Source organism: Phyllobates terribilis, unplaced genomic scaffold, assembly GCF_046119375.1.
Source record: "Phyllobates terribilis strain yellow unplaced genomic scaffold, ASM4611937v1 Scaffold_8__6_contigs__length_399053987, whole genome shotgun sequence".
Taxonomy (NCBI): domain Eukaryota; kingdom Metazoa; phylum Chordata; class Amphibia; order Anura; family Dendrobatidae; genus Phyllobates; species Phyllobates terribilis.
The window spans coordinates 150,366,591-150,385,010 of NW_027362768.1; the positions used below are offsets into that span (position 1 = coordinate 150,366,591).

Here is an 18,420-nt window from a genome sequence, read left to right on the forward strand (position 1 = left end):
TTCTTTTGAATAGGAGAAAAGCCACCACCAGAGGTGTCTGGCAGCAGCTTAATTCACTCTTCTTATTGAAAGAAAGTGCACAATCTCCCTAGCTAAGTGTACATGGATAAAGAGGAGGTCAGATATATAGATTAGATAGCTGTCTACTGCTATCAGGCAGGCCTTTATATCTCATGCCAATATTTTGAAGGGAATCTGTCACCAGGTTTTGTAATCAGAGAGAATCAGATCTACTAGTGCTCTGAATGCTGAGCCTTGTATAACTGCACCCACACCACTGATTGGCAACTTTCTGGGTACAATGTGTATTGATAGAAAGCTGCCAATCAGTGGAGGTTGTGTAGTTGGACGACGAGGCATGAGACACCTAGTTCTATAATGATAATCTGCTAATAAAACACTGATTTTATTGAAACAGCAACACAGCCTAGTAAGTGACACATCGCTGAAATTAGGCGATCATGCTGCTCTCAGATTATACCAAAGAAACATAATAAGTAAATACCCTACAGTAAATATATAAATAAACAGCAATAGTACATGAAAATATAGGGTACTTGGTTAACATAATTTTGATGAAAAAAAATGCAAACATCCATCCCACCACTTCACTGTGGCCCTATTTGGGACAGTCCTGACTCTAATATTAAAACCTTATAGTTTGCCAAGTGACATGCATGGGGATTCGGGCTGAGCCCAGCTAGTACACACACAGCCGTGAGGAACAACATGAATAGAATGTCCAGCTCAAGGAAAAAGCCAGACCACACCTTTATATGCACATGGTGCAAACAGACGAAAAAAAAACTAAAGAAATGAAATGGGATACAAACTGGTGTTCATGCAGTATGTAAGCGCATGTTTTTTTCAGTCTGTTTGCACCATGTGCATCTAAAGGTGTGGCCTGCCTTTTTCTTGAGCTGGATATTCTATTCATGTTGTTCCCTATGGCTGTGTGTCTACTAGCTAGGCTCAGCCCTTCTCAGCCCTTATCCACATGTATGTCACTTGACAAACGATAAGGTTTTAGTATTAGAGTTAGGACTGTCCCAAATTGGGTCACCGTGAAGTGGTGGGATGGCTTTTGCATTTGTTTGATCAAAATTATGTTAACCAAGTACCCTATATTATCCACATGCATGCAAATTCCCTTTAATAGCACCAGCTTTCTTAAGAATGTCTTTATGGCATATGGAAAACAGTGTAGTCCCATCAAAACTAAAATGTTTGAGTGACTGACATGTTGCTCAGAGGAGAACTTTATCCTTTAAAATACATATTCGTGTTCTAGAAAATCCAGAAACACTTAGAGCTGTTTCTACAGAATAAGCGGTGTATGTATAGGGGATATATTGTTTCTGAATATAGGTCATAGCATTTCCTATGTTTGTCTTTTTTTATGATAAGCTTTTTATTGCTTCGGCTGTAGCGGTCGCTTCCGATCCAACTTCAAAGTCAGATAATCACATAAGGACAAATATACCATTACCAAGTCAGACCGAGGTGGAGTCTTTAACTCTTGAGCTTAACACAGCAAAAAGGAGTCTACAGCTGTTCCCAGCAGATATACCCAGACACCAGGAAGCCCATGGTAACCCAGAAATTGTGGCTTCATTACTTTCCATCATTCATTTCCCTTTATTTGCCAACTGGCCAAAACCAAATATTCTCTTATGCAGTAAAAACTAGGAAATACAGTCTCATGTGTGAATTGTACTATCCAACGTGACTTTCTGTGCCGAGTTTGGGGTTGAAATTTCATTTTTTATAGCAAAAAATTAATTGTAGAGTGTGCTTTATAATTAAAGAAGCCCTCCTCCTCCCATCAATTTTTTTATCCTTTTAATATATTGCAAGCATCCTATTATATAGCCCTGTGCACTTATAATTGCTCATTTTGCATTTCTACCCAGCTAATTCTTCTCTTTTCCATTAGGTCTATGACATCACATGATTGAAAACAGACTAGCTGAATCCTTCTAAGCTCTATGTAGAAACAGGAAGAGGAGGTAGAGCTAGGCTGCCAGGGACTTTGCAGTGATGTACAGTCATGGCCAAAAGTATTGAGAATGAGACAAATAGTAATTTTTCCAAAGTTTACTGCTTCATTTTTTGTAATGGCAATTTGCATATACTCATGAATGTCAAAGAGTGATCAGCTTAACAGCAATTACTGTACTTGCAAAGTCAATATTTGCCCAGAAAATGAACTTTAACCCCCAAAACACATTTCAACATCATTGCAGTCCTGCCTTAAAAGGAGCAGCTAACATCGTTTTAGTGATTGATCCATTAACACAGGTGTGGGTGTTGATGAGGACAGGGCTGGCGATCAATCAGTCATGATTAAGTAAGAATGACATCACTGGACTCTTTAAAAGGAGGCTGGTTCTTGGTATCATTGTTTCTCTTCAGTTAACCATGGTTATCTCTAAAGAAACACGTGCAGCCATCATTGCACTGCACAAAAATGGCCTAACAGGGAAGAGTATCGCAGCTACAAAGATTGCACCTCAGTCAACAATCTATCGCATCATCAAGAACTTCAAGGAGAGAGCTTCCATTGTTGTCAAAAAGGCTCCAGGGCACCCAAGAAAGACCAGCAAGCGCCAGGACCGTATCTTAAAACTGTTTCAGCTGCGGGATCGGACTACCAGCAGTGCCGAGCTTGCTCAGGAATGGCAGCAGGCTGGTGTGAGTGCTTCTGCACGCACTGTGAGGCAGAGACTCTTTGAGCAAGGGCTGGTTTCAAGGAGGGCAGCAAAGAAGCCACTTCTCTCCAGAAAAAACATCAGGGACCGACTGATATTCTGCAAAAGGTACAGGGAGTGGACTGCTGAGGACTGAGGCAAAGTCATTTTCTCTGATGAATCTCCTTTTCGATTGTTTGGGACATCTGGAAAACAGCTTATTCTGAGAAGAAGAGGTGAGCGCTACCACCAGTCTTGTCTCATGCCAACTGTAAAGCATCCTGAAACCATTCATGTGTGGGGTTGCTTCTCAGCCAAGGGAATCGGCTCACTCACAGTCTTGCCTAAAAACACAGCCATGAATAAAGAATGGTACCAGAGCAACTTCTCCCAACCGTCCAAGAGCAGTTTGGCGCCCAACAATGCCTTTTCCAGCATGATGGAGCACCTTGCCATAAAGCAAAGGTGATAACTAAATGGCTCATGGAACAAAACATAGAGATTTTGGGTCCATGGCCTGGAAACTCCCCAGATCTTAATCCCATTGAGAACTTGTGGTCAATCATCAAGAGACGGGTGGACAAACAAAAACCAACAAATTCTGGCAAAATGCAAGCATTGATTATGCAAGAATGGACTGCTATCAGTCAGGATTTGGTCCAAAAGTTGATTGAGAGCATGCCAGGGAGAATTACAGAGGTCTTGAAGAAGAAGGGGCAACACTGCAAATATTGACTTGCTGCATTAACTCATTCTAACTGTCAATATAACCTATTGGTACTCATAATATGATTGCAATTATATTTCTGTATGTGATATAAACATCAGACAAACACTAATAAAAACCAGAGGCCAGCAGATCATGTGAAAATATAATTTTGGTGTCATTCTCAAAACTTTTGGCCATGACTGTAGAATTGTAGTTCTAATGATGACTCATGCAAGGAAAATTGACCTCCTGTTTCTACATAGAGCTTAGAAGGATTCAGCTATCATTTTTTAATCACGTGATCTCATAGACCTAATGGAATAGAGAAAAATTAACTGGGTAGAAAGGCAAAATGAGCAATTGCAAGTACACAGTGCTATACAGTATAATATAATGACTGCAATATATTAAGAGGATAAAAACTTTGATAGAAATGCTTCTTTAAAGAAGTTTTCTTGCTATTAATTGATATCGATTTTTTTTTACACCTCATAGTTTATGAGTGACAGATGCCATTTAACATATCTATCACCCATAGGCTTTCATGGCATCCGTCAAATGCATCCAAATTGAAAAGCTACTGAAAGGATCATGATTCATGACATATCCAGCAGCCATCCTTTTCCATTTAAAAAAAAAAAGTAAATGTTTATAAAATATATATTTTTTACTGGACTCCATGGTATAGAATAGAATAGTCTACTAGACTCTTCCAAGCTTTTTTGTGCTACACTGACATATGCCCATCACATGCAAAAAAGGACATTATTTTTGCCCCCATCTGGCAATTTAGTATGTACTTTGAGAGGTATAATAACCACCAGTCACTTGACCGTTATGGCTGTTGGTTGGCTGCAGGATCAGCCAATGGGGATAAAGCAATAAAATAAGTTATACTCATCTTTGAAGTTCACTCTCCACTCCAGTGCTATGGTTTTGATGAGCAGAAGCGATGACATCACCAATCACCTGACCACTGCAGCTGCTGATTGGTTGTAGCGTTAGGACTTCTGACCCAGAAGCCAATCAGAATCCGGAGCTGAACAGGGTCCAGACTCCTGAGCCTGCAACCAATGAACGGTGGCAGCGGTCAGGTCATTGGTGGTCGGTGATATTATTGCTATTGGTCCAATGGAGCCAATCATGTCAGCAGTGCTGGAATGGAGTGCAGGGGTGAGTACAGCTCCTTTTATTGTTTTACCTCCCATGACTACCCAATGGCAGCTTTAACATTTGTGCAGAGAGCACTTTTAAAGGAAATCTGGCACCAACTTTTCACTGCCTTGCCTGAGAGCAGCATTTTGTCGGGGATGAGACCTCGATTCCATTGATGTATCACTTACTGGGCTGCTTGCTGTATTCCTTATAAAATCACTGTTTTATCTGCTGCAGATCTAGCAGTGCTCTGAATGCTGAGCTTTATATAACCCCGCCCACACCATTGATTGGCAGCTTTCTGTGCACACTCTGCATAGGCAGAAAGCTGTCAATTAGTGTTGGGGGCATGGCTAGATTACATGACAGCCGGTTTACTAGTCTTCTACTGATAATCTCCTGCTGATAAAACTGTGATTTTATCAAAACTGCATAAAGCAGCCCAGTAAGTGACAAATAGCTGCAATCATCAGGGTCTCTGTCTCTACATTGTGCTGCTCTCAAATTAGATGGAAACACCTGGTGACAGATTCCCTTTAAACATAAGCAGGGGGTTGGACCAGATGACCCAGGAGGTCCCTTCCAACTCTACCATTCTATGATTCTATGATTCTATGATTCTATAACATAGAGCCCAATGGGTTGTGGGTGATGCAGGCAGGACCGGTTCTTCAGAGTGACAGTCGCTTTTTGTACTTGTTTTCTATCCGGGGTGAGAAATTAGGATTCTAAATAGAGGATCCTTTCCTACAAAGTGTGAATGTCCTAATGAGATGTATGAAAGTGGCTTTCAGCAGTTGGACAGCAGCTCATCATCTATTATCAGATGTTTTTTGTCTAGTTCTGTGTGTTTTGTTCTTTTTTTGTTTTTACCCAATTAGGGTTTTTTTTGCGCCTTTTTTGAAGTCTATTTTATATGCACTCACCTGTTTTTTTGCTTTGAGCCTTGCAATTCCAGATGTTGCTTTTTTTTGCATCTATCAATTGCGACTTTTTAAAAAGTCGTAAAAATTGTCGCAATTTCTCTTACGTCTTCTCCGCTGTATTTATGAGTACGCCGGTAATTTGGTGCAATATTTGCACTTTTGACGCCAAAAGTTTCAAGAATAGCTCAAGACAGGAAAAAAAAACTATTTTAACTTTGCACTAAATTCATGAATTGCGCCACCGTTTTGATGAATTTGGCGCCAAAACCGGCATTGAATACCACAAGACAAAAAGGGAAAGGGACTTAAAAAAAAGATAAATCGGAGCCTTAGACGTAGAGTTGGATCCTCCTCTGTGTAATGCCGTGAAGTATACTGCGGAGTATAAACTTCTTGTCAACAGATAAGACTTTGGCAGGAGTGTGAGGCTACGTCTCTTAAAGTGGAGGGCATCAAAGTAATCGGGTGGGCATGGCTGCTTGTTAGTAGAGCAGCAGTGTGAAACCCCCTCTGTTATGTGACCCGTCGGCAAGGAGCAAATATTACAAAACAGGAAGAGAAGAGCTTCACAGCTGGAAAAAGATGGTGTATGGAGAAGAAAGTATCCGAGATGACAGAAACCAGCCGAGGAAGCGACACTAACAAACAAGCGCCAGGAGTGTGGATAGCCCTCGCTGTCAGGATGCCATACAGCTCTTATCAAATCTCTGCTTCCAAATGTACAGAATCAACCCATGCACTGGAACAATATCTGCCACCACATACCAGCTATTGATAACAACACACCCAATACCATCCTTCCCTGGCACACATATCACACTGATGCAGTGTCCACCTATTAAGGCCACACATCGCATGCATAAAATGGAGCCTGTCATATGCAAAAACAATATATATCTGCATTTATAGGGCGAATCAGCAGATAAAGAGTGTTAAAATGCTGCCTGGGACTTTGAGTGACAGTTCACTCTTCACCACATCTGTACAGAACGATCTGTCAATCAAGGTGCCAGGGAGTGATTACAGTCACTGCTTACAGTGCAGGAAGCGATGACCGTGTAACGTGGCATGGGCTGGTAGCCATGGGCAAGGTACATGTGCTTTACGCCCCGGCATGTTACATGAAGGTAGGGCTGGGTGTGTAGACTTGTGATTTGTCGGCACTATGCCCGTGCAGGCCACATGTAACCGATGACGCTGGTTTGTCAGGATCAGATGTTTCACAGTTCAATAAGACCTCCGATGGGAGACCACCAGTCAAAAATAAACTTTTTACTGACCGATAACTGAGAATGGATTATATACAGGAGATACACAAATATTGATGAACATTTCTTTTACAACCTGAAGAATTTTCCCACACATAGATTCCATCCTCTTTTCTCACATTTCCTCTTTCCTCTTTACTTCACCACAGCCCAGCTCAGTATTACAGTCCAGTTTGTAAGAGTCATGTGCTCAACCTGCATCTCCGCATCTTTTTCTCCTTAGTGAAGCTACTTGGCCCCTATGACCGTTACTTATCTCTTCTGTCTCTGACGCTCTGGAACTCCTGCCTGGGGCACTCTCTTCGTCTTACATACTCTGTCCAGTTTAGGTCCGTTACCTTTCCGAGTTATAAACTTTTGGCCGTACTGCTAGGCATCCTGACCCAGGGCCTGTCTACGATCACTCTGTTTTTTCGGTCATTTTTCTCCTTTACTCTCCATTTTGGATCTCGCTATCCTCTGTCTCTTCCCTCGGTAGGCACACACACGTCATGCAACACTGCTCACGCTAGACCTTAGTCTCTTCTCTAGGCACGCTGGGCCCCTTCTCACTTTCTGACAGGAACTCTGTCTTCAGCTTAGCCCCTCCCACTATGGGCTAGTTCCAACCATTAACTCTCACTTTCCCTACTGTCAAACTGCACTCCTCAGTAACATCATTAACATATAGCACAATTCACATTACACAACATAACAAGATACTTGTTCTTCAAAGGGGGAACGTGGGCAATATGTCAATCTCCTTACATTTCCCCCTTCTTTAATGATAGCCGTCCTCGAACATCCAGGACCTGTAAATCACCAACATGACTCGTCATCACACAACAAACACCGAAAACAATGTAAGATCCTCTTCCACTCATAGAGCAACATTGGCACAGCTATTTAAATGCATAATTACCTTATTTCTGCAGGTAAATAGCATTTTTGCACATGAAAAATTCCTTCTAAGTGCAAATAGTCTGCAAAAAAGGGAATTGGAAAGAGAAAGAAACAGCTCAATGTTTCCTTGAATATTATTTGCTGTTGTTTAAATAGCACCAACATATTCTGCAGTGCTGTACAGAGATTGTGATCATACACTCTCTCTCACAAACACTTCCTCTAATTGCATTGGAAGCCAAAAACTAATAAAACTTTAGGACTTTTTTTTATATTTTGTAGTCTGTTTAATTCTGAGCTGGTTGGTTGAGGTCTAGGTCCTGAGACCTTCACTGATTGCTCGAAAGACTTTTTAGAAGTGTGCAACTCAATGACTCTGTATGATTTCCTATTATAGGGGTTGTCCAGGTGCTATGATGAAAGCCTGCAGTCACTCTATGTGACGGCAGACTTCTGAGTCCTCATAGGGTGCACCACAAGCTGTTGGAATTCTCCGGTTCCGGCGGCAAGAGCAAGCGGTCAAGTGACAGCAAGTATGCGATTTGCATACTTCAAGCCACATTCCGACTAGACGTGGGCGGCCTCGCTCAGTACAAGTGCACGTCTAGTGGGCATGTGACTGCATGTATACAAATCACATACTTGCGGTCTCGTGATTGCCCATTCTCGCTGCTGGCACTGGAGAATGACATAGAGTGACTGCAAACTTTCATTACAAACCTGGACAACCCCTTTAAACCACAACTCCACTCTGTGTATGTGTTCAGGCAGCAATGTGCGCTCTTGCCTCCAAGAGCTGAGCAGTCTAAGGGCTCACATGAGCGTGTACCTTGGATGAGTGCAATCCGATAAAAAGGGGATTGCCCTCTGACCAATGTTTCTCAATGAGGACGTGCAGATCTGAAATTTTTTCTCAGCTGTATTCAGCATGCTGTGGTTTCACTCCGAAATCTGATAGGTGCGGACAGGGCCGGCGTCAGCACCCGGCGCACCCGGGCAAATGCCGGGGCCCTGAGCAGGCAGATGGGCCCACTGGCGGTCGCGCACCCCGCTGGGCTATGGGCGGAGGAGAGCGGTGTCAGCACCCGCCCTTCTCCGCCACTTGCTCAGGGCCCCGGCAGCCGGATACTTACCTCTCCCCGTGCCTTCGCAGATCTGCTGTCTTCCTGCTCTGCGCTCCCTGTGACGTCTCAGGTCAGAGGGCGCGGTGACGTCTTTCCACCACGCCCTCCCCTGAGCCGTCACAGGGAGCGCTGAGCGGGACAACGCCGACAACGCTGGAGTTCGGACCCGAGCAGCAGGTAGCAGGTGAGGAGAAGGGAGGTGAGTATTTGATTTTTTTTTTTTAATGTATGGAGGCATGGGGCAGTATAAATAGAAGGGGGGGTGGCATCCTCCATGGAGCATTATAAAGAGAGGGGGGGGCATCCTGCATGGGGCATTATAAAGAGGGGGGGGTGACATCCTGCATGGGGCATTATAAGGTGGGGAACAGCCTGCATGGGGCATTATAAAGGGGGGGGGCAGCCTGCATAGTGCATTATGTGGGGGGGAACAGCCTGCATGGAGCATTATAAGGGGGGGGCAGCCTGTATGGGGCATTATGTGGGGGGTAACAGCCTGCATGGAGCATTAAAAGGGGGGGGGCCTGTATGGGGCATTATGTGGGGGGTAACAGCCTACATGGAGCATTATAAGGGGGGGGACAGCCTGTATGGGGCATTATGTGGGGGGTAACAGCCTGCATGCAGCATTATATGGGGGCCAGTATCCTGTATGGAGCGTTATAAGGGGACCAGTATCCTGTATGGAGCGTTATATGGGGGCCAGTATCCTGTATGGAGCTTTATAAGGGGACCAGTATTCTGTATGGAGTGTTATATGGGGGCCAGTATTCTGTATGGAGCCTTATATGGGGGCCAGTATTCCGTATGGAGCCTTATATGGAGGCCAGTATTCCGTATGGAGCCTTATATGGAGGCCAGTATTCCGTATGGAGCCTTATATGGGGGCTAGTATTCCGTATGGAGCCTTATATGGGGGCCAGTATTCCGTATGGAGCCTTATATGGGGGCCAGTATTCCGTATGGAGCCTTATATGGGGGCCAGTATTCCGTATGGGGCCTTATATGGGGGCCAGTATTCCGTATGGAGCCTTACATGGGGGCCAGTATTCCGTATGGATCCTTATATGGGGGCCAGTATTCTGTATGGAGCCTTATATGGGGGCCAGTATTCCGTATGGAGCCTTATATGGGGGCCAGTATTCCGTATGGAGCCTTATATGGGGGCCAGTATTCCGTATGGAGCCTTATATGGGGGCCAGTATTCCGTATGGGGCCTTATATGGGGGCCAGTATTCCGTATGGGGCCTTATATGGGGGCCAGTATTCCGTATGGGGCCTTATATGGGGGCCAGTATTCCGTATGGGGCCTTATATGGGGGCCAGTATTCCGTATGGAGCCTTATATGGGGGTCAGTATTCCGCATGGAGCCTTATATGGGGGCCAGTATTCCGTTTGGGGCCTTATATGGGGGCCAGTATTCCGTATGGGGCCTTATATGGGAGCCAGTATTCCGTATGAAGCGTTATATGGGGGCCAGTATTCCGTATGGAGCCTTATATGGGGGCCAGTATTCTGTATGGAGCGTTTTATTGGGGCCAGTATTCCGTATGAAGCGTTATATGGGGGCCAGTATTCTGTATGGAGCGTTATATGGGGTCAGTATTCTGTATGGAGCGTTATATGGGGGCCAGTATTCTGTATGGAGCGTTATATGGGGCCAGTATTCTGTATGGAGCGTTATATGGGGGCCAGTATTCTGTATGGAGCGTTATATGGGGCCAGTATTCCGTATGGAGCATTTTATGGGGGCCAGTATTCTGTATGGAGCGTTATATGGGGACCAGTATTCCATATGGAGCGTTATATGGGGGCCAGTATTCCGTATGGAGCATTTTATGGGGGCCAGTATTCTGTATGGAACATTTTATGGGGGCCAGTATTCTGTATGGAGCTTTTTATGGAGGCCAGTATTCTGTATGGAGTGTTATATGGGGGCCAGTATTCCGTGTGGAGCGATTCACCGGTTTCTGAGCTATTGTGGAATTTACAATAGATATCACTCATGTAATGTAAGAAGTGAAATCTTTGCATTGTACTATATATATATTTCTCTGCGGTATCCGTGCATCATGAATCCTGGTATGTGTTAAAGGGGCCCACTGAGACTCTTTCGCCCGGGGCCCAGAAAAACCTGGAGCCGGACCTGGTTGCGGACCATCAGAGTGGCATCCGATTTTTACAGATACATTACAATTCTATAACATAAGAAATGGTAAATGGTCCTGTAAAAGATTAATAACAGCTGCTGTAAAAAAGCGGATTGCATATGGACAGCACATGGATGACAAGTAAGAAAAAATCATTTCTCTTTTCTGGATGAAAATCGGAGCGATATTTTTATACGCTCTTGTGACCCGAGCCTGAGAATAATTTTGTGCAATCGTTAGGGTTCTCGGGACCAGGACCCTGTGGACGTGCATAAAATTAAGGGGCCTAGAAGATCTTTAAAATCTTTTCCAAAAGTTTAGTTACTCTTACAAAGCGCAAAAGCAGAGCACCCTACAAACTCCATATAAATGCTTGTGGTTGGCTTCGAATCTAAGATTCCAGCACTTATCAGAACTAATAGAAAGATGTTTATTATTTTTTTACTCTTACAAGCAATCATGGCACAACTTCTGTTTTTTTTTTTTTTTAATTTTAGAACGACTTAAAAAATGATGGCTGAGCTCTGCTGTGAGCCGCAAGGTCAGAGTTGCTTTTAGACACTTGTGATAAATGATACCTGTAAGTGGCCCCAGTTCTTCATGACAGTTGCAGGTCCATCTCCAGTTTAATGCTTTGCCTATAGATTAAATGAATGTTATGGATCCACATTTCTCCTATTTAAAGGGGATCATCTACCGCCAGATTTAACCATACAAATTCATACAGTATAAACCCCTTCACGACTGGGCACTTTTTCATTTTTCCACTCCCCCCTCCCCCCCTTCCTTTACCAAGAACCCTAACTTTTATTTTTTTTTCCATTGACACAGCCAATTGTTTGTTTTTTGGACAAGCTGTAGTTTTGAATGATTTTTGAACTTTTCATTTTATTGTAAAGTATACTGAAATAAAAATCAAAGTGGAGTGAAATGGTGGGAAAAAAAATGCAATACAGGTTTGTTTGTTATTTTACAGTTTTAGTTTTTACGGTGCTCAGTCTATGGTAAATATAAAAGAACACATAGAGAAAGCATTTTATATCCTTTCTGGATTTTTACTTTTTTTTCACAGTAAGTACATTAGCCTCACCAGGTCTAAGAAATTTATTTAATATTGTGTGCAGTGGAATCTGGTAATAGATCTACTTTAACACAATGTAGGCTTGTCAGGTGTCGTAGATCCTAATTATACAACCAGTAGATTGATAACTAATGGTTCTTCTCTGATCCTTAGTAAATAATTGATATTCATGTGCTGGTCCGAAACGCGTTAAGTTCATGTGTATCCCCATTTTTCTATGGCTTTTTCTATAACTTTTTTAATGGAGTAACTTTAATAAATTTGATTTTTACCTATGGGTAGACTGTAGTCCGCAATCCACTGCTTTAGGACTTGTGCAGACGACTGTCTTTTCAGTCCAAGTACGATCCTACAAAAATCGGATTGCACTCAGACCAATGTTATTTTATGGGGCTGTGTACATGTCCAATTTTATTTTTTTCTTTGGACAGAGTCTGTCCAAGAAAAAAAATAGCAGCATGCCCAATTTGCATCTGATTTGTACTTTCAAGTCAATGAGTTGGTGGAAAAATCAGACTGCACTCGGATGACATCTGAGTGCAGTCCTATTTTCATGGACTGACCTATTTTCATGGACTGACAGAATTGAGAAGGTGGAGAATTTTTTTTCCATGTTCTCATTTGAGAAAATTAGAAAATCGGATCACAATATGATCAAATGGAGTTTGATCTGAGTGTGATTAACATAGTAGGAACAAATTTCTCAGATGAGAGAAAATACTGTTGTGTGACCCTACCCTAGCCGTAGTCTCATAATTGTGGACTCTGTTATATTAAATAGTTGTCATTTTTTACCATATTCCACCAGCAGCATCCTTGTGTTATCTGTTCTTGTGATTAAAAAGGGGTAAACACAAAGTTGGACCAGTTCTTCAACAAATGAGTATGGAAACTTCCTGACAACCGATGTTGCGTGTTGGGTACGTTGAATTTCAGCACCTGAAACTTTTTTTTTCCCCGAGAAATAAGCTACTACACCGATGTCTTTCCTTCTCCATCCTTATAAAAATATGCTTGCTTGGCCAAAACCATCAGGCATGGTTATGGGGAGTTCAGGAGAGATGGCTGTCATTCTAAGAAGCAGGTATACGAGCAAGTCATGAGAACCATACCGGCAGTCAGGACGCCCGAAACTGAGCTCAAGATTGGTGCTCCTGCTCTCTGCTTTTTCATTCCCTTTGAAAAGGACAAATAGGCGGGGCTTGAGTAGGAAAGGCTTGCAAATCAGAACTTCTCCTCTATTCAGAGGTGGAACTGCAGCTAACAGTTCCACCAAGTGCAAAGTAATGGGGTCTGCAGAAATAGCAATAACCAAAAAATTGAGCCAGAGCATATGTTGATATACGTGTAATGCATAGGTGCACATTCACACTGTGGCTATTTAACAAACTGACAAAATGAGCATATACCCTGTAGTAAGTAAATAAATAGTAATAGTACATGTAAATAACATAGGGTACTTAGTTTATACTATTTTGATCAAAAAAAGTGTAAAAGACATCCCATCGCGACAAGGTGACCCATCGGAACGGTACCTAAGGCTGCGTTCACACATTGCGTATTTTCCTGCGTTTTTTTACGCTGCGTATTTTCCTGCTTTTTTTACCTGCGTTTTTTTTAAGCAGGTAAAAAAAGCACCTCTATTCACACACTGCGTAAAAAAGCGCAGCAAAAAACGCAGTGTGAAAATGAAGGGTGACATGTGTACTGTCTATGTCCTGTGTGTCTATGTGTCGTGTGTGTGTCCCTAGCAGTGTATGTACAGACTATGGATACTCACCTACCCGATGGATGAGAGACGCGTCTGCTCCGTCCCGCACTTGCAGCATCTGCCGTGAAGCAATCAGCTGACTGTCACGTGACCGGCTTGTAATCAGCTGACCGGAAGACGGTTACAAGCCGGTTACCTAACAGCTGATCGGCTCACCGGCAGATGCTGGAAGCGCGGGATTGGAGCGGACCGGACGCCAATCCCCTGACATCGGGTGGGTGGGTATCCATCCTGCGCCCCCGTAAAAAAGCGATAGAATTACGCAGTGTGTGAACACCGCTGCGTAATTCCATCGCTTATAATGGGCACGATAGAGAGAAAGCGCAGGACGCAGCTGCGTAAAGAATTGACATGCCAATTCTTTAAGCAGCTGCGCTTTCCCGCTGCGTAAAATTACAGTGTCTGAACGGCAAAGTGAATTTCCCATTCACTTTGCTGGCAGACACAAAGCACATTGCGTATTTTCAAAAAGCGCGCTCAAAAAAGCGCGCGAAAATACGCAATGTGTGAGCGCAGCCTAACTCTTGTAGTTCACATCACTATTTGTTAGTAGACTTAAAAATAGATAAGGGCAGTGCAAGACCTTGGGTCCTGAATGTTCAGACTCTTGCCCATGAAAGCTATGTTAACAAAATGAACAGACCAAAAAAAGGGGGTCCACGTTACAAAAACTAAACAAAAACCAAAAAACTGAGCCAGAGCATATGTTGGTATAAGTGCAATGCCCTTAACAGCTCCACCAAGTACAAAGTCATGGGGTACAACCTTCTTTCCATAACAGGTGATGTCCTACCTTCTAACTAGAAAGTTGAATAAAGAGAAGAGAAACACTGTCTAATCAATGTGACTCTTTAAAGGGCTACTCCTTGCATACTTTTCTGCCTTACCTGACATGGGGAATGTAGTGACACAATTGGATGTTGTGCACTTGGATGGTCAAGACTACTGTCTGAGTGATGGCCACCAAGTATCAGGCACTGATTCCAGTTAGAATTGGCTCCATTCAATTCTCAGGACCCGGTCTACTGGCCACATCAGAAATCCTTGCTCACTGCCTTAGAACCTCCTCGTACCTTACAACATCTGTGGTTCTTTTGATTAGCCGGCCTGGCACAAACTCACACGTTAGTAACCCTTCAAGATGACATTGCACCAAGCCGGCAAGAGAAAAGAAGAATCATCATGTAAGAGGTGATTCTCAAGGTTCCTGTCCAGCATCAGTCACAGTTTTGTGATGTACCCAATGGACTGGGAAATGTCAATCCATTTGCATCAACTCTGGTCCCATTAATTAGAATAGGATCCATGCATGATACTTGCTGACCAATGAATAGTCTTGACAACCAGAAGTTCTAGAGCAGGGATGTCAAACTCAACCACACAGAGGGCCAAAATGAAAATCTTGGACAAAGTCTTGGGCCAACCAGTATACAGTATAATGGACCCCACATAGTCCTCCATTCAGAATAATGGGCCCACATAGTCCTCCATACAGTATAATGGCCCAAAATAATCCTCCATACAGTATAATGGCCCTACATAGTCCTCCATACAGTATAATGGCCCTACATAGTCCTCCATACAGTATAATGGCCCCACATAGTCCTCCATACAGTATAATGGCCCCACATAGTCCTCCATACAGTATAATGGGCCCCACATAGTCCTCCATACAGAATAATGGGCCCCACATAGTCCTCTCTACAGTATAATGGCCCCACATAATCCTTCATACAGAATAATGGGCCCACATAGTCCTCCATACAGTATAATGGGCCCCACATAGTCCTCCATACAGTATAATGGGTCCCACATAGCGCCCCATACATTATAATGGCCCCACATAGTCCTTCATACAGTATAATGGGCCCCACATAGTTCTCTATACAGTATAATAGCCCCACATAGTCCTCCATACAGTATAATAATCCCCACATAGTGCCCCATACAGTATAATGGGCCCCACATAGTCCTCCATACAGTATAATGGGTCCCACATAGTCCTCCATACAGAATAATGGGCCCCACATAGTCCTCCATACAGAATAATGGGCCCCACATAGTCCTCCATATAGAATAATGGCCCCAAATAATCCTCTATACAAAATAATGGACCCCACACATAGTCCTCCATACAGTATAATGGGCCCCACATAGTGCCCCATACAGTATAATGTCCCCACATAATCCTCCATACAGTATAATGGACCCCACATAGTCCTCTCTACAGTATAATGGCCCCACATAGTCCTTCATACAGAATAATGGGCCCACATAGTCCTCCATACAGTATAATGGGCCCCACATAGTCCTCCATACAGTATAATGGGTCCCACATAGTGCCCCATACAGTATAATGGCCCCACATAGTCCTTCATACAGTATAATGGGCCCCACATAGTTCTCTATACAGTATAATAGCCCCACATAGTCCTCCATACAGTATAATAATCCCCACATAGTGCCCCATACAGTATAATGGGCCCCACATAGTCCTCCATACAGTATAATGGGTCTCACATAGTCCTCCATACAGAATAATGGGTCCCACATAGTCCTCCATACAGAATAATGGGCCCCACATAGTCCTCCATATAGAATAATGGCCCCAAATAGTCCTCTATACAAAATAATGGGCCCCACATAGTCCTTCATACAGTATAATGGGCCCCACATAGTGCCCCATACAGTATAATGTCCCCACATAATCCTCCATACAGTATAATGGGCCCCACCATAGTTCTCTATACAGTATAATAGCCCCACATAGTCCTCCATACAGTATAATGGGCCCCACATAGTCCTCCATACAGTATAATGGGCCCCACATAGTTCTCTATACAGTATAATGGGCCCCTCACAGTCCTCCATACAGAGTAATGACCCCACATAGTCCTCCATACAGTATAATGGCCCTACATAGTCCTCCATACAGTATAATGGCCCTACATAGTCCTCCATACAGTATAATGGCCCTACATAGCTTTCCATACAGTATAATGGGTTCCTCAAAGTCCTCCATACAGTATAATGGGCCCCTCATAGTCCTCCATACAGTATAATGGCCCCACATAGTCCTCCATACAGTATAATGGCCCTACATAGCTTTCCATACAGTATAATGGGCCCCACATAGTCCTCCATACAGTATAATGGCCCTATATAGCTTTCCTTACAGTATAATGGGCCCCTCATAGTCCTCCATACAGTATAATGGCCCCACATAGTCCTCCATACAGTATAATGGCCCTTCATAGCTTTCCATACAGTATAATGGGCCCCACATAGTCCTCCATACAGTATAATGGCCCCACATAGTCCTCCATACAGTATAAAGTCCTCCATGCAGAATAATGGCCCCACATAGGGGTGGTGGTTCTGGTATTGCGGGCCAAATATAATCACCCTGCGGGCCAAATTTGGCCCCTCTCAACACCCAATATCAGATCAGGTGGGAGACAATTTGTTAACCTGCAACCCTTTGTATTTACTCCAGTCTTGGAGAGGAGCACAAGTAGCCTCTCTTCAGTGGAAGCCATCACCGCTATGCATCTCTAAATATCTTCAATTGCTTCTTCAGCTTAAGAAAAAAAAGAGAGAAAAAAAATAGACAGACCTTGGTCTAATTATGTTGAAGTGGAGCCATTCTAAATCAAATCATATAATGTATGTAATTGTGCTGTAGTTGCCGCTGCCCTTCGAATTTGTTTCTACTGAGATGTGTTCCACTTAAAATAACAAACATAAATGAAGCAAAAGCGCCACAAAAAAAAAGAGGAAAAGGTCGAGAAATTGGCAGTTAGCCTACTTTTAGTAAAGGAAAAGTGAGGCTGCCTCCCTGCACCCAGGGCACGGCTGTGTGGGTGGGAGGGAAGATAAATGGATAAACACAACAACCAGATTTATTTCTACAAGCTCCGGAAAAGCACAAGTTTTCCATAAAGAACTAAATTTGAATGTAATACAGGAGGGTGCAGCAGAGTAAGTGACTTATTGCACGACTGGGAGATAACCTGACAGTCCAGACTGAGAAAGACTGTCTTAGTGCAACATTTACCTCTACTCCCTATCCATTGTTCCAGCATATTTCAGAAGTTTTTGCTTTTTTAACATTTGCTCTATTTATTGTTGTGCAAAAATGTACAGTTATTGAGGGGGAAAGTCCACCAAAAAACATTCTGTATTGTTGTTAGGGGTCCTTTGTTTGGACTCGTAGATATTTACAATCTTTCCTGTTGCCAAAAGCAGGCATTTAAAAGAGTTATCCAGGACTATTTAATTTCTTTACTACTGGTCTAAGAACTACCAGGCAGGTATTTGATAACTACCTGCCTGTTCTGTCAGCACAGAGCGGTCACAGACCGCTCCTGCCAGTGATTCAGCGGCTTCCACTGACATCATATTGACAGAGCAGTGACTTCTCTTCCGCTCTGCTCTGTTGATGGGGCGTAACTGCTGACATCATACTGATTGACTGACTGCTGGCTCCCTGCTACCTAACTGCAGGGAGTCGGCTGTCAATTATTATGACATTAGCAGTCATGGCCTTTCGACAGAGCAGCCCGGAAGAGGAAGAGCTGCTCTGTTCCTCCTGACAAAACTGGTGTAACTGATCCAGGTTTATAGGTCGCCTTGCTTGCACCAGCCTTTTCAGCTTTGCCCA

The 18,420-nt window shown here is 43.4% G+C and overlaps 1 protein-coding gene across 1 annotated transcript in view; it reads left to right on the plus strand.

Moving 5' to 3' along the window:
* AGBL4 (AGBL carboxypeptidase 4) overlaps window positions 1–18,420 on the plus strand; it is a 2,899,935-nt gene that overhangs the window by 1,209,873 nt on the left and 1,671,642 nt on the right. The window lies entirely within an intron of this gene.